We start from the raw sequence: 18,094 nt of genomic DNA, 5'->3' as shown, positions 1-18,094 counted from the left end.
CAGTCTTCAGACATAGTTTCAGGCATTTATTTTGAAGAATGAGCCAGAACAATAACATCGGGTCAAGTGGTCGCATGAGTTTTGCTCGCGCAACTAAGTTTGGACAGCCATTGCTTTTCCCTCTCCTACTCACCAAGACATTTGCGGTTGATATATTATCGATAATATATTTAAAAAACAACCTGAGGATTTATTATAAAAAACGTTTGACATATTGCTGTGGACATTATGGAAACTTTTTGGAATTTGTCTGCGTTGTCGTGACAGCTCTTTCCTGGGGATTTCTGAACATAACGCACCAAACAAACTGAGGTATTTTGGATATTAAAAAAAATCTTTATCAAACAAAAGGAACATTTTTTTATGTAACTGGGAGTCTCGTGAGTGAAAACATCCGAGGATCATCAAAGGTAAACGATTAATTTGATTGCTTTTCTGATTTTTGTGACCAAGCTCCCTCATTTCACATAACCATGCACAAGGCAGCGACTCTACCTGCTTCATTTAGGAGAAAACTAGCTCGAACAAGCTAGCTAGCCAAGTTGCTAGCCAGCTAGCCAAGTTAATTAGCTAGCTAGCTAGCTATCTTATATTAACCAGAAATACAAAATACGCCAAAAAGTTTTTAAACATTAGCTGTCACCTTGGGGCTTGACAGGGGGTAAAAACAAATTCCTGAATGGAAGGAAATGTTGTTATTTGTTAGCTAGCTAGGCTACCAGCTATCTCCTCCCCTACAAAGCATAACTAGCTGGCTAGCTAGCCCTACTGGCTGCTGGCCAAATTAGTGAGCATTTTTTATTGTAGTTACCAAGATAAATATAACATCTCAAACTAGCTACCCACTTTAGCGTTAACTTCTTTGAGGTATATTGTTTTTATTTATCCCCTTTTTCGTGCTATTCAATTGTTAGTTACGGTCCTGTCCCATCACTGCAACTCCCCTACATACTTGAGGCGAAGGTCGAGAGTCATGCGTCCTCTAAAACACAACCCAGCCAAGCTGCACTGCTCGCTTAACCTGGAAGCCAGCCACACCAACATGTCAGAGGAAACACCATCCAGTTGGCGACCAAATCAGCTTGCGTGCGCCCAGCCCGCCACAAGGAGCGCAATGGGACAAGGAAATCCCAGTTTAACAAACCCTCCTATTATTTTGATGGTTCATGAGCTTTAACAATATAACAGAACAGATTAAGGAGAATGACATTTACTTTCACGTGTGGCCAAAAAGATAACTATGAAAGTCAGTGTAGTAGTAGTAGTAGTAGAAGCTACACTAGTGACAGCGATCATCTGGACTTGGCTGGCTGTGACTGAACAGAGTACAGATATAAGAGGAATAGTGTCTCAAGGTGTTTGTGTGTGCATTTCTGCTTGTGCGTGTGTACATTGGATCGCTGCCAACACCAGCAGCATGTGATCACAACACAAAGGTCACATGCCCTACCTGTGACTCAGCATTTCCTCTGCTCTCATAAAGGTCTTTATAGAATGGGCTTTTATGAGGCGAGTGCGTGCATGCATGTGTGTGAGACAGAGAGATTGCAATTACAAATTGCAATATGACTGTGCTCAGAAATAGGAGAAGTTTGCACTTGGGCATTTGGCACACCATCTATGTAGATCCAAGATCAGATTACTCTCCCACTTTCCTAACAACCAATTAATGCAAAACTGCAACCTCCAAGATGCCTTTTAGTCCATCTGTCCAACAGTGGAGGCTCCTCAGAGGAGGAAGGGGAGGGCCATCCTCCTCGGTGAATTTTATACAAATAAAAATTGTGAAACAATTAAAAAGTTTCCTGTTTAGATAAAACTATTCTAAATAAATTTACGTAAACAAATAATTGATTAAAGCACACTGTTTTGCAATGAAGGTCTACAGTAGCCTCAACAGCACTCTCTGGGGTAGCACCAAGGTGTCGCCGGAGGAGAGCTAGTTTCCGTCCTCTTCTGGGTACATTGACTTCAATACAAAACATAGGATGCTCAAGATTCTCATCCCGTTCCATAGACATACACAGCAATTATGAGGACGTTCTCCAACCTATTAGAGCTCTTGCAGTATGAACTGACATGTTGTCGACCCAATCAAAGGATCAGAGAATTAATCTAGTACTGAAATCATAAGCTACAGATGGCTAACACTGCACTGAATAAACTGTGGTGGGTAGTTGACTCAAACAGAGAGAAATACAATAGTTGAACAGTTTTAAAATTATTTATTTCTTCAAAAACTAAGGAGAAGCAAGAGAGATCGAAATAGTGTTTTTGTTTGTACTTTCACTTACATAGCTAGTGAAGAGGGCTAGCTAGTTTAGCCTACTCAGACCACCGGCTCAAACAGAGAGGGTTGCTATGTTAGCTAGCTGGCTATGGCTATCCAACACTGGAACTCTTCCAAGTCAAGGTAAGCTTTTGGTTTTATACATGTATTGCTACCGGGGCCTGTCGGTGTAACTGTTAAACTGCTTGTTGTACATTGTACTACATGATTGCAGCATGTTTATTAATGTGTTAGATCCAGTAGCTAGCTATGTTGACTATGATGTTAGTTGACAACAATGTAGGCTGTGTGTAGTGGTTAGCAGTTATGGTATGAAGGTTTTGATTGAAAATGTTTTTTGACTGGTCACAGACACCTGTTGTATTGTGCATTGAAGTCCACAAGTGAAGGGAAAATGTGAGAGGAGAGCACTCAGATGTGAGAAGGAATTATACAATTCTGCTGCTAAAGCCACTTTCTACCACTCTAAATTCCAAGCATCTGCCTCTAACCCTAGGAAGCTCTTTGCCACATTCTCCTCCCTCCTGAATCCTCCTCCCCCTCCCCCCCCCTCCTCCCTCTCTGCAGATGACTTCGTCAACCATTTTGAAAAGAAGATCGACGACATCCGATCCTCGTTTGCTAAGTCAAACAACACCGCTGGTTCTGCTCACACTGCCCTACCCTGTGCTCTGACCTCTTTCTCCCCTCTCTCTCCAGATGAAATCTCGCGTCTTGTGACGGCCGGCCGCCCAACAACCTGCCCGCTCGACCCTATCCCCTCCTCTCTTCTCCAGACCATTTCCGGAGACCTTCTCCCTTACCTCACCTCGCTCATCAACTTATCCCTGACCGCTGGCTACGTCCCTTCCGTCTTCAAGAGAGCGAGAGTTGCACCCCTTCTGAAAAAACCTACACTCGATCCCTCCGATGTCAACAACTACAGACCAGTATCCCTTCTTTCTTTTCTCTCCAAAACTCTTGAACGTGCCGTCCTTGGTCAGCTCTCCCGCTATCTCTCTCAGAATGACCTTCTTGATCCAAATCAGTCAGGTTTCAAGACTAGTCATTCAACTGAGACTGCTCTTCTCTGTATCACGGAGGCGCTCCGCACCGCTAAAGCTAACTCTCTCTCCTCTGCTCTCATCCTTCTAGACCTATCGGCTGCCTTCGATACTGTGAACCATCAGATCCTCCTCTCCACCCTCTCCGAGTTGGGCATCTCCGGCGCGGCCCACGCTTGGATTGCGTCCTACCTGACAGGTCGCTCCTACCAGGTGGCGTGGCGAGAATCTGTCTCCTCACCACGCGCTCTCACCACTGGTGTCCCCCAGGGCTCTGTTCTAGGCCCTCTCCTATTCTCGCTATACACCAAGTCACTTGGCTCTGTCATAACCTCACATGGTCTCTCCTATCATTGCTATGAAGACGACACACAATTAATCTTCTCCTTTCCCCCTTCTGATGACCAGGTGGCGAATCGCATCTCTGCATGTCTGGCAGACATATCAGTGTGGATGACGGATCACCACCTCAAGCTGAACTTCGGCAAGACGGAGCTGCTCTTCCTCCCGGGGAAGGACTGCCCGTTCCATGATCTCGCCATCACGGTTGACAACTCCATTGTGTCCTCCTCCCAGAGCGCTAAGAACCTTGGCGTGATCCTGGACAACAAACTGTCGTTCTCAACTAACATCAAGGCGGTGGCCCGTTCCTGTAGGTTCATGCTCTACAACATCCGCAGAGTACGACCCTGCCTCACACAGGAAGCGGCGCAGGTCCTAATCCAGGCACTTGTCATCTCCCGTCTGGATTACTGCAACTCGCTGTTGGCTGGGCTCCCTGCCTGTGCCATTAAACCCCTACAACTCATCCAGAACGCCGCAGCCCGTCTAGTGTTCAACCTTCCCAAGTTCTCTCACGTCACCCGCTCCTCCGCTCTCTCCACTGGCTTCCAGTTGAAGCTCGCATCCGCTACAAGACCATGGTGCTTGCCTACGGAGCTGTGAGGGGAACGGCACCTCAGTACCTCCAGGCTCTGATCAGGCCCTACACCCAAATAAGGGCACTACGTTCATCCACCTCTGGCCTGCTCGCCTCCCTACCACTGAGGAAGTACAGTTCCCGCTCAGCTCAGTCAAAACTGTTCGCTGCTCTGGCTCCCCAATGGTGGAACAAACTCCCTCACGACGCCAGGACAGCGGAGTCAATCACCACCTTCCGGAGACACCTGAAACCCCACCTCTTTAAGGAATACCTAGGATAGGATAAAGTAATCCTTCTCACCCCCCTTAAAATATTTAGATGCACTATTGTAAAGTGGTTGTTCCACTGGATGTCATAAGGTGAATGCACCAATTTGTAAGTCGCTCTGGATAAGAGCGTCTGCTAAATGACTTAAATGTAATGTAAATGTACAATGAGCAAATAATCATGCTGTTTGTATGTGGCTGCTGTGAAAGTGAACTGTGTTTGCGGTGATCAGGGTGTATTCATTCTGACAATTCTGTTGAAAAACCTTTCTTAAGCAGAAGCAAATGGAACAAAAAGATTACACCCTAGATCAGCTAGATGCATGCAAGAGTGTACAAATTGGTATTTAATGTGTCAGTGTCTGGATTACTCAAATTTTCCCTCAAACTGTTGTAGCAACCTTATGATGGGTATAGGGAAAATTTGAGTATCACGTCGTAGCCTAAACCCATCATTGTTACATTGAGCTGGGTGACGACATTATAATGTGGCAACAAAAATATCCACTGTAAAGTCCCATCTGACTTGCCATAAATTAAGGCACCATTTCAGTGCTTGACTTCATAGTTTCCCTTAAAGGACTGGCTTCCTGCCAACTATGTGGTATGTGGAGCACTCATGGCTCCTGTCCATGTGACTTCTTCTCACTCAGTATTAAATGGGGAGAGCGAAAGGACACATGTATTGTAAAAACCTGGGGCATTTTTATATCAAATACTTATATTAAGTCAGTGAAAAGTCATTATTACTTAATATGTTTATGTGGTACTGACTCAAAACTAAATAAGTGTTCACATCAACAAAATGTACTACTGCAGGTAGATTTTGGGGAATAATCTTAAGCTACACAAAGATAAATAACATACATTTTTCTATACTAATCCAATAAATTAGTTAGATTTATTTACACGTTACTGAAATTGTTGTTCCAGTTTAGATGACTTAGGTAATCTCCTCACAATGTTCCTAACCCTGGCAGTCATTATGAATGCAGGTTGAGGGTGAATGAAAATGTAAACTATTGGATATCTCTGGCTGGATTCCAGTAGGATTTGCACATAACTTTGTAAGCCACCATGACTTGCAGGCAGAGTTGCCAAATGCAATTTACCAGATTTTAGAGTAGTTGGAGCTCAATGGAGCATGAAGTCGCCGACAGGGATGGTCACCTCGCTTCGCATTCTTAGGAAACTATGTGTTTTTATGTATTATTTCTTACATTGTTACCCCAGAAAATATTAAGTCTTATTACATACAACCGGGAAGAACTATTGGATATAAGAGCAACATCAACTTACCAACATTACGACCAGGAATACGACTTTCCTGAAGCAGATCCTCTGTTTGGACCACCACCCAGGACAATGGATCGGATCCCAGTAGGCGACCCAAAACAACAGCGCCGCAGAAGGGGCAGACAGAGTGGTCTTCAGGTCAGGCTCCGTAGATGGGCACATCGCTCACCGCTCCCGAGTATATTACTTGCCAATGTCCAGTCTCTTGTTGACAACAAGGTAGATGAAATTCGAGCAAGGGTTGACTTCCAGAGAGACTGTAACATTGTAACATTCTCTGTTTCATGGAAACATGGCTCACTCGGGATATGTTATCAGAGTCGGTACAGCCACCCGGTTTCTTCACGCATCGCTCTGACAGAAACAAACATATCTTTGGTAATAAGAAGGGCGGAGTTGTATGCCTTATGATTAACAAGTCGTGGTGTGATCATAACAACATACAGGAACTCAAGTCCTTTTGTTCACCTGACATTCAAATGCCGACAGCATTATCTACCAAGAGATTTCTCTTTGATTATAATCACAGCTGTGTATATCCCCCCAAGCAGACACCTTGACCGCAATCGCAATCACTGCCCTAACCCATCTGGACATGAGGAATACCTATGTAAGAATGCTGTTCATCGATTACAGCTCAGTATTTAACATCATAGTACCCTCCAAACCCGTCATTAAGCTCGAGACACTGGGTCCAGACCCTGCCCTGTGCAAATGGGTCCTAGACTTTCTGACGGGCCACCCCCAGGTGGTGAGGGTAGGAAACAACATCTCCACCCCGCTGATCCTCAACACTGGGGCCCCACAGGGGTGCATTCTCAGCCCTTTCCTGTACTCCCTGTTCACCCATGACTGCGTGGCCATGCATGCCTTCAACTCAATCATCAAGTTTACAGACGACACTACAGTGTTAGGCTTGATTACCAACAACGACGAGACAGCGTACAGGGAGGTGGTGAGGGCCCTCGGAGTGTGGTGTCAGGAAAATAACCTCACACTCAAACCTCACACTCAACCTCACACTCAAAACAGAGGAGATGACCGTGGACTTCATAAAACAGCAGAGGGAGCACTCCCCTATACACATCGACGGGACAGTAGTGGAGAAGGTGGAAAGTTTTAAGTTTCTCGGTGTACACATCACGGACAAAATGAAATGGTTCACCCACACAGACAGCATGTTGAAAAAGGCGCAACAGCGCCCCTTCACTCTCTGGAGACTGAAGAAATTTGGCTGGTTACCAAAAACACTCACAAATGCACAATCGAGAGAATCCTGTCGGGCTGTATCACCGCCTAGTACGGCAACTGCTCCACCCACAACCTCAGGGCTCTCCAGAGGGTAGTGAGGTCTGCACAAACCATCACCGGGGGCAAACTACCTGCCCTCCAGGACACCTACACCACCCCATGTCACAGGAAGGCCAAAATTATCATCAAGGACAACAACCACCCGAGCCTCTGCCTGTTCACTATCATCCAGAAGGTGAGATCAGTAGAGGTGCATCAAAGCTTGGACCAAGAGACCGAAATGCAGCTTCTATCTCAAGGCCATTAGACTGTTAAACAGCCATGACTAACATTGAGTGGCTGCCAACATACTGACTCAAATCTCTAGCCACTTTATTAATTAAAAATTGGATGTAATAAATGTATCACTAGTCACTTTAAACAATGTCACTTGATATAATGTTTATATACCCTACATTACTCATCTCATATGTATATACTGTACTCTATACCATCTACTGCATCTTGCCTATGCCGCATGGCCATCGCTCATCCATATATTTATATGTACATATTCTTATTCCTTTACACTTTTGTGTGTATAAGGTAGTAGTTGTGAAATTGTTAGATTACTTGTTAGATATTACTGCACGGTCAGAACTAGAAGCACAAGCATTTCGCTACACTCGCATTAACATCTGCTAACCATATGTATGTGACCCATACAATTTGATTTGATTTCATTACTGTTGGGAAATAAAACATTTTTATCTGGGATTTTGGGGAAAGTTACTGTAATTTCGAAACCCTACTTTCAGGCTTGATGTTGCCTGTAAACCACCAAATATATAATGTTTTATCATCAAGATAATATTCACCTAGGAACCAGCTGGTGAAGGTCACATGACTGAATGTGAATGAATTCAATAACAATGTTACTAACCACATTTCCATCCAATGATAAAAATCTGAATTTCATTGGATGGAAACCTACCTTCTGTCACTAACAAATACAGTCATGGGTGTTAACTCTATAATTCACTCAAAAAGGTAAGGCACACTGGGAACTTTTATTGGAGGTGTGGCATAGTGGGGGGTTCCTCAAAATGTTCAAGCTGATACAACTCAAATCTGAACTACCTACAGGGTCACTGTGACTCTTATCAGTTTGAGTAATAACTACAATATCACTTTAAGTATCTGTACTAAGGAATAGGGTGCCATTTGGGACACAGTAACCAGTCTTTAGGTATGGGTTGCCATGGAAACAGCTGCTTTGCAGCGGCAACAGAGACAGATTTTGGACGAGTGAGACATTCATTCACACATCATTTTATTTCCATTTTTACAAGCTACATGGGGGCAACCAGAATAAATTATGAAATTATTATGTCTCTTTGCAGCAAAATCTGCAGAGCTGAGATTGTTGTAGGCCCCATATATACACATTAAAACATTAGGAACATCTGCTCTTTCCATGACAGACTGACCAGGTAAATCCAGGTGAAATCTATGATCCCTTATGATCCCCACTTGTTAAATCCACTTCAATCAATGTATATGAAGAGGAAGAGACTGGTTAAAGAAGGATTTTAAATCCTTGAGACAATTGAGGCATGGATTGTGTATGTGTGCCATTCAGAGGGTGAATTGTCAAGACAAAAGATGTACAGTGGCAAGAGAAAGTATGTGAACCCTTTGGAATTACCCTGGATTTCTGCATAAATTGGTCATAAAATTTGATCTCATCTTCACCTAAGTCACAACAATAGACAAACTTTGTCATACAAAAATTGTTGTATTTTTCTTGTCTATATTGAATACATCATTTAAACATTCACAGTGTAGGTTGGAAAAAGTATGTGCACCCCTAGGCTCCAATCAATGAGACAAGATTGGAAATCTTTGTTAGAGCTACCTTGCCCTATAAAAAACACTCACAAAATGTGTGTTTGCTATTCACAAGAAGCATTGTCTGATGTGAACAATGCCTCATACAAAACAGATCTCAGAAGACCTACGATTAAGAATTGTTGACTTGCATAAAGCTGGAAAGGGTTACAAAATTATCTCTAAAAGCCTTGATGTTTATCAGTCCACGGTAAGACAAATTGTCTACAAATGGAGAAAGTTCAGCACTCTTGCTAATCCCCTAGGAGTGGTCGTCCTGCTAAAATGACTGCAAGAACACAGTGCAGAATGCTCAATGAGGTTAAGAAGAATCCTAGAGTGTCAGCTAAGGACTTACAGACATCTCTGGAACATGCTAAAATCTCTGTTGATGAGTCTACGATATGTAAAACACTAAACAAGAATGGTGTTCATGGGAGGACACCACGGAAGAAGCCACTGCTGTCCCAAAAAATATTGCTGCTCTTCTGAAGTTTGCAAAAGTGCACCTGGATGTTCCACAGCACTACTGGCAAAATATTCTGTGGACAGATGAAACTACAGTTGAGTTGTTTGGAAGGAACACACAACACTATGTGTGGATAAAAAAAGGCACAGCACACCAACATCAAAACCTCATCCCAACTGTAAAGTATGGTGGAGGGAGCATCATGGTTTGGGGCTGCTTTGCTGCCTCAGGGCCTGGACAGCTTGCTATCATCGACTGAAAAATGGATACCCAAGTTTATCAAGACATTTTGCAGGAGAATGTTAGGCTATCTGTCTACCAATTGCAGCTCAACAGAAGTTGGGTGATGCAGCAGGACAACTACCCAAAAACACAGAAGTAAAGTCCTGACCTCAACCAGATTGAGATGCTGTGGCATGGCCTCAAGAGAGCAGTTCACATCAGACATCCTAATAATATTTCTGAATTGGAACAGATTTGTAAAGAGGAATGGTCCAAAATTCCTCCTGGCCGTTCTCCAGGTCTGATCCGCAACTACAGAAAATTTTTGGTTGAGGATATTGCTACCCAACGGGGGTCAACCGGTTATTAAATCCCAGACTTCACATACTTTTTCCACCCTGCACTGTGAATGTTTACACAGTGTGTTCAATAAAGATATGAACATTTATAATTGTTTGTGTGTTATTAGTGTAAGCAGTCTGTGTTTGTCTATTGTTGTGACTTAGATGAAGATCAGATCAAATTTTATGAACACATTTTATGTTCATATACTTTTTCTGGCCACTGTAAGTGCCTTTGAACAGGGTATGGTAATAGGTGCCAAGCGCACTGTTTAGACTGTATCAAGTACTGAACTGCTGCTGTGTTTTTCACGCTCAACAGTTTCCTGTGTGTAGCAAGAATGGTCCACCACTCAAAGGACATCCAGCCAACTTGACACATCTGTGGGAATCATTGAAGTCAACGTGGCCAGCATCCCTGTGGAATTGAGGCTGTTCTGAAGGGAAAAAGCGTGTGCATCTCAATATTAGGAAGGTGTTCAATCAGTGTATAACATTAAATTGGTGGCAAGAATTTTGTGTTGAATCAAGTGTTGTTTTGTGAGACAAATTCATTTGAGTAATTGTGTATAATTTCCGACTGCCGACCAAAGGAGGGGTTTGTGGCTACTGTATCCTATGGTAAAGAAGGAGGATTATGTGGCCGACAGTGGTCTAGGGGTCTAATCTGCTGACTCTAGATCATAGGTTAGAATCTGGCCCACAGCTATTTCAGCAAAGCTTCCTAACTATTTTTCCCACTGTCTCTCCTCCATCCAATAAACAATAAAATGCCCCCAAAAATATAGCTTTAAAATAAGGAGACATCTGCCTCTTACCGTAGCTAACCAATGATAGAGCTCACCTTTGGATACAATATTCTCCTAATATCACCTCTTTGATAACCAGACAAAGATATTATCTTCAAATATATACCTGTAATTACATTTTATTGGAAGGAGGAGGAGGTGTGTTTGGATAATTTAAACATAAACATTTTTCTCACATTTATATGTCATGAACAGCTTCTGTTTCAATTCTGCCACAGCAGTGGAGGCTGGGTGGAGGAGCTATAGGAGGATGGGCTCATATCCGGTCACGACAACGCAGACAAATTCCGAATAGTTACCGTAATGGCCAAAGAAACATGTCAAACGTTTTTTTATAATCAATCCTCGGGTTGTTTTTAAAATATATAATCGATAATATATCAACCGCAAATGTCTTTACCAGTAGGAGAGGGAAAAGCAACGGCTGTCCAAACTCTGTCGCGCGAGCAAAACTCATGCGACCACATGACGCGATGTTATCTTTCTAGCTCATTTTTCAAAATAAAAGCCTGAAATTATGTCTGAAGACTGTTGACACCTTGAGGAAGCGATAGGAAAAAGAATCTGGTTATCCCAGATCCCAGATTTATCTGGTTTATATCCCTTTAAATGGAGCATAGGGAGGCTGTGGAACATGGAGTTTTCAAAATAGAAGCCACTTCCTGGTTTGATTTTCCTCAGGGTTTCGCCTGCAATATCAGTTCTGTTATACTCATAGACAATATTTTGACAGTTTTGGAAACTTTAGAGTGTTTTCTCTCCAATACAAATAATAATATGGATATTTTAGTAACTGAGACTGAGGAGCTGGCCGTTTACAATGGGCACCTTTTCATCTAAGCTACTCAATACTGTCCCTACAGCCATAAGAAGTGTTAATATCCATCATTTGTATGATTTTTATGATTTGAATTGCGCGCCCTCACTCATGTTTTGATAGCGCTGAATTTCCAGTGAACACATTGTCAATCACAACCCTATAACAGGAGCTGTACTTTGGCTGTAGGCCTGGAAACAGGGAAAGTGAGCCATGAAGAAGTCCCTAATGACTCAGTCATTCCAATGACTGCAAGGCTGGGTGAGTCTACTGATTGTTACTCCACCGCTGTTTGCTTTCTTGAGAATGTAATCATAGCCCTCTGTGTGTGTGTGTGTGTGTGTGTGTGTGTGTGTGTGTGTGTGTGTGTGTGTGTGTGTGTGTGTGTGTGTGTGTGTGTGTGTGTGTGTGTGTGTGTGTGTGTGTGTGTGTGTGTGTGTGTGTGTGTGTGTGTGTGTGTGTGTGTGTGTGTGTGTGTGTGTGTGTGTGTGTCCGTGTGTCCGTGTGTGTGTGCGTGTGTATGACTGCACGTGCGTGTGTGTGTATAGACACTGTCATTAGGTGTGCTGTTACCCATAAGCTACCAATTGCAAACACTGCCATGAAAATGCAATGGTATCCTAGTCAATTTCTCAGTGGGTGAAGTGATGAAAATCCTTTGTCTTTTTATAATATGTGTTGAGTCAAATGGAGTGCTGGAGTCTATTTAGGTATGACAGAGAGCATTATGGGGTGATTATCACTGTGTTTGTGTTTGTGTGTATATGCGTACACATACACTGTAAGCAATAAAGCCCTAATGATGATTTCTGCCCAGTACTTTGTAACTCAATAATGGAGTAAATTTAACAGGTTTACACTACGGACGTCATGGGACCCTAATCGCTCAACCAATTAGAGGGAAGTGTGTGTGTGTGTGGGGGGGGGGGGGTAGTAAAAGACTCGTGATCTAACACAAATTGCCATCTCCACTCCCCGCACCCCACAAACGCCCTTCTGTGCCAAAATATCCCCTGCTGTAAAGACACATACCAGTCCAGAGCAGAGCGCTGGTCATCCCTGAATTATTTACAGCATTCCAGAGAGTTTCTGCAATCTTTTTGACCTGACAAGACAGGCAGGTCTCCTTCTCACACACAAACACACAGGTGCTAATGCACTCACACACAAACACACACACACATGCACAGACACATACTTGGGCGTACGCACACTCACACACTCCTCACCTCTCCTTCCTTCCTCACCCCTTTACCCCCCTCCTTCCCCCAGGACCTTATGGAATGCTGGGCTGCAATCACCAGTCCAGATGCCATCTATAGACAGCCCTATTTATATTGCCTACAAAGAAATGGATTGCCCTTTCTGACTGCTCCAAGATGGAATACCAGAATGGAATGCTCAAGTCATTCTGATTCTGCATTTGGTGATGTTTCTTAAAAGTGCCCAGAATTTCCACACTATTTGAGTTACGTCCGTCATTGACAGCACAAAATTGGAACAAAACAGAATCTGCTACAGCCCTGGATTGACATGTGGTATGTTTATGTGTTCTGCTTTTAGTTGAAATGGAGGAATATATTCACTCTACAGAGCACCGCAAGATCGGAGGGAAAGTTGTTTTAAGGTTATCTTAATGTCATTCAGGGTTTCCTTTATGTGATTCATCATACTGATGGTGTAATCTCTGTGAGAAGGCCAGCCACCCACTTACAAAATGAGTTCATAAAGGGGAGTAGATAACTAGCAATCTTTTCTTATCATAGTTTACACCATTTTTTTATTGCATTAACTTTTTTATTGACATTTTGCAGTAATGTTAATAAAAACAAGATATAACCTCGAAAGAACATACTACCCACATTTGCTCATGATTCTCATATCCCCTCTATAAAATACAGTCTACTCTCTTTCTACTCCCTCAGAGCATAATTTTGAATCATTTAAAAAAACACTGAACTGAAAACCCATGAAGAGAAAAATGGCACAACTCCCTGCTTGTTTGAGGCCAGATCTCTGGTGTTGGCTCCATCAGCCTAGCCCCATGCTGTGATCAGGATGGTTTGCCATTGGTTGCTGACTGAGAGAGGATTGGCACATTGTAAAATATGTATTGAATTCCCCCTCGATGACCCACTGCGATTGCTGATGCCCCATTGCACAAATAGATAGACAGAGACCAGAGGACATTATGGATAATGTACACGGTGTACCTTTTTACAAGAGATGATGATGATGACTAAGTGGCCACCCAGACTATTTACATTGACACCCCCTCGCCTCTTTATTTTTACACTGCTGCTACTCGCTGTTTAATATTTACATTTTACATTTAAGTCATTTAGCAGACGCTCTTATCCAGAGCGACTTACAAATTGGTGCATTCACCTTATGACATCCAGTGGGACAGTCACTTAACAATAGTGCATCTAAAACTTAGGGGGGGGGGTGAGAGGGATTACTTATCCTATCCTAGGTATTCCTTAAAGAGGTGGGGTTTCAGGTGTCTCCGGAAGGTGGTGATTGACTCCGCTGTCCTGGCGTCGTGAGGGAGTTTGTTCCACCATTGGGGGGGCCAGAGCAGCGAACAGTTTTGACTGGGCTGAGCGGGAACTGTACTTCCTCAGTGGTAGGGAGGCGAGCAGGCCAGAGGTGGATGAACGCAGTGCCCTTGTTTGGGTGTAGGGCCTGATCAGAGCCTGGAGGTACTGAGGTGCCGTTCCCCTCACAGCTCCGTAGGCAAGCACCATGGTCTTGTAACGGATGCGAGCTTCAATTGGAAGCCAGTGGAGAGAGCGGAGGAGCGGGGTGACGTGAGAGAACTTGGGAAGGTTGAACACCAGATGGGCTGCGGCGTTCTGGATGAGTTGTAGGGGTTTAATGGCACAGGCAGGGAGCCCAGCCAACAGCGAGTTGCAGTAATCCAGACGGGAGATGACAAGTGCCTGGATTAGGACCTGCGCCGCTTCCTGTGTGAGGCAGGGTCGTACTCTGCGGATGTTGTAGAGCATGAACCTACAGGAACGGGCCACCGCCTTGATGTTAGTTGAGAGTGTATAGACACTTTACCCCTACCTACATGTGCAAATTTCCTCGACTAACCTGTACCCTGCAAATTGAATCAGAAACATAGACCCTGTATATACAGTTGAAGTCGGAAGTCTACATACACTTAAGTTGGAGTCATTAAAACCCGTTTTCAACCACTCCACAAATGTATTGTTAACAAACTATAGTTTTGGTAACTACTTTGTGCATGACATTAGTAATTTTTCTAACAATTGTTTACAGACAGATTATTCACTTATAATTCACTGTATCACAATTCCAGTGGGTCAGAAGTTTACATACACTAAGTTGACTGAGATTTAAACAGCTTGGAAAATTCCAGAAAATTATGTCATGGCTTTAGAAGCTTCTGATAGGCTAATTGACATAATTTGAGTCAATTGGAGGTGTTCCTGTGGATGTATTTCAAGGCCTACCGTCAAATTCAGTGCCTCTTCGCATGACATCATGGGAAAATCAAAATAAAATCAGCTAAGACCTCCACAAGTCTGGTTCATCTTATGGAGTAATTTCCAAACGCCTGAAGGTACCATGTTCATCTGTACAAACAATAGAATGCAAGTATAAACACCATGGGACCACGCAGCCGTCATACCGCTCAGGAAGGACACATGTTCTGTCTCTTAGAGATGAACGTACTTTGGTGCGAAAAGTGTAAATCAATCCCAGAACAACAGCAAAGAACCTTGTGAAGATGCTGGAGGCAACAGGTACAAAAGACGCCACTGCTCCAAAACCTCCATAAAAAAGCCAGACTTTGGTTTATAACTACACATGGGGTCTGATGAAACAAAAATACTGTTTGGCCATAATGACCATCGTTATGTTTGGAGGAAAAAGGGGGAGGCTTGCAAGCCGAAGAACACCATCCCAACCGTGAAGCATGGGGGTGGCAGCATCATGTTGTAGAGGTGCTTTGCTGCAGGATGGACTGGTGCACTTCACAAAAGAGATGGTATCATGAGGGAGGAAAATTATTTGCATATATTGAAGCAAGATCTCAAGATATCAGTCAGGAAGTTAAAGCTTGTTTGAAAATGGGTCTTCCAAATGGACAATGACCCCAAGCATACTTCCAAAGTTGTGGCAAAAAGGACAACAAAGTCAAGGTATTAGAGTGGCCATTACAAAGCTCTGACTTCAATCCTATAGAAAATGTGTGGGTAGAACTAAAAAAGCGTGTGCAAGGAAGGAGGCTTACAAACCTAACTCCGTTACACCAGCTCTGTCAGGAGGAATGGGCCAACATTCACTCAACTTATTGTGGGAAGCTTGTGGAAGGCTACCTGAAATGTTTAGCCCAAGTTAAACAATTTAAAGGCAATGCTACCAAATAGTAATTGAGTGTATGTAAACTTCTGACCCTTTGGGAATGTGATGAAAGAAATAAAAGCTCAAATAAATAATTCTCACTTCTATAATTCTGACATTTCACATTCTTAAAATAAAGTGGAGATCCTAACTGACCCAAGACAGGGAATGTTTACTAGGATTAAATGTCAGGAATTGTGAAAAACAGAGTTTAAATGCATTTGGCTTATATGTTGGTGTATGTAAACTTCCGACTTCAACTGTAAACTTCCGACTTCGTTAATGTTTTTAATTTTTTATTTATACTTTAGTTTCTATAGCAATTACTTTCTAAACTCGATTTCTTGAACTGCATTGTTGGTTAAGGGCTTGTAAGTAAGTATTTCACTGTAAGGTCTACGCCTATTGTATTCGGCGCATGTGACAAATAACATTTATTTTGATTTTATGTGACTGTAAGCAAACTGGATAGTACACAGCAAATTATCCCGTGTTAAAACAGAGAGTGTTTAAATCAACACTAAACGTGTTATGGACCCATACAGACACTGGATGTCATGCCCTGACCATAAAGGGCCATTGTTTCTCTTTGGTGTTGTAGGTCAGGGCGTGACTAGGGGGTATAGTATATCCAGTATGTCTATGTTGTGTTCTAGTTTCTTTTTAGATGTTGGTGTTTTGTATGATTCCTGACTAGAGGCAGCTGGTAATCGTTGTCTCTAATTGGGGTTCATATTTAAGTAGTTATTTTTCCCACCTGTGTTTGTGGGATCTTGTTTATGTGTAGTTGCCTGTGAGCACTCCATTGTCTTCACGTTTCATTCTTTATTGTTTTTGTGAGTTTTTGTGAGTTTCACTAAATGTGGAAACCATATCACGCTACACCTTGGTCCAATAATTCTTACGACGAACGTGACAAAATATCCCACCAACCAAGGACCAAGCAGCGTGCTACGATGGGGAAAATAAGATGGACCTGGGAAGAAATGATGGAAGGACAGGAGTCACAGAGGACGCAAGAAGGACAGTGACGACGCCGAGGCCCACAAAGAAATCCCAAAAAACAGCTAGAAAATGTAGCTTTTTGGGGGGGCACAAGGGGTGGTCGATGGAGCCGAGGAGTGAACCAGAGCCAGTCTGGGAGAAGAGGGAGATACTGGAGGAGAGTGAACAGAAAGAGTCAGAGACCGTCAGTGAATGGACGGAGATATTGGAGGAGAGAGAACGGAGAGGGTTGTTGAGTTGGTGGAAGATGCACAACATTTTCCCTAAGGAGCGTGTTATCAGTTTAATGCCACCTGAGTCAGCTCTCCGTACTCGTCCTGAGGAGCGTGCTATCAGTCAGGTAAAATCTTGCTCCACGCACCAGGTATCCAGTACACCTTTCCAACCCTGTACGTCCTGTGCCAACTCTCCAAACTCGCCTTGAGGAGTGTGTCATTTGTCCGGTGCCATTTCTGCCAGCTCTACACACCAGGTCTCCAGTGCGCCTTCACAGCCCAGTACGTCCTGTGCCAGCTGCTCACACTCACCGTGAGAAGTGTGTCATCGTTCCGGTACAATTGATGCCGTCTAAACGCACCAGGTCTCCAGTGTGCCTTCACAGCTCAGTACGTCTTGTGCCAGCTCCTCGCACTAGGCCTCAAGTGAGCCTTCCCAGTCTGGTACGTCCTGTGCCAGCTCCACGCACTCGCTCTGAAGTGTGTGTCACTAGTCCGGTGCCACCTGTACCGGCTCCAGTGCCTATTCACAGTGTAGAGCTTCCGGCGACGGTTCCCAGTCCAGAGCTTCCAGCGACGGTTCCCAGTCCAGAGCTTCCGGCGATGGTTTCCAATCCAGAGCTTCTGGCGATGGTCCAAAGTCCGGAACCTCCTACGACAGTCCACGGTTCGGAGCCTCCTACGACGGTCCACGGTCAGGAACCTCCAGCGACGGTCCACGGTCCGGAACCTCCAGCAACGGACGATGGTTTGAAGCTTCTAGACACGTCGTCCAGTCCCGCTACATGGCAGGAGCCTTCCTTTGCGCCGGTGCCCAGTCCAGGCACGGTGTTCAATCCTGTTCCATGGTCAGAGCCTTATTCTGCGCCGGTGCCCAGTCCAGGTATGGCGTCCAGTCC

Source organism: Oncorhynchus gorbuscha, linkage group LG25 (genome assembly GCF_021184085.1).
Source record: "Oncorhynchus gorbuscha isolate QuinsamMale2020 ecotype Even-year linkage group LG25, OgorEven_v1.0, whole genome shotgun sequence".
Classification (NCBI taxonomy): domain Eukaryota; kingdom Metazoa; phylum Chordata; class Actinopteri; order Salmoniformes; family Salmonidae; genus Oncorhynchus; species Oncorhynchus gorbuscha.
The sequence above is the reverse complement of the archived record's forward strand: the minus strand, read 5'-3'. Positions refer to the sequence as shown.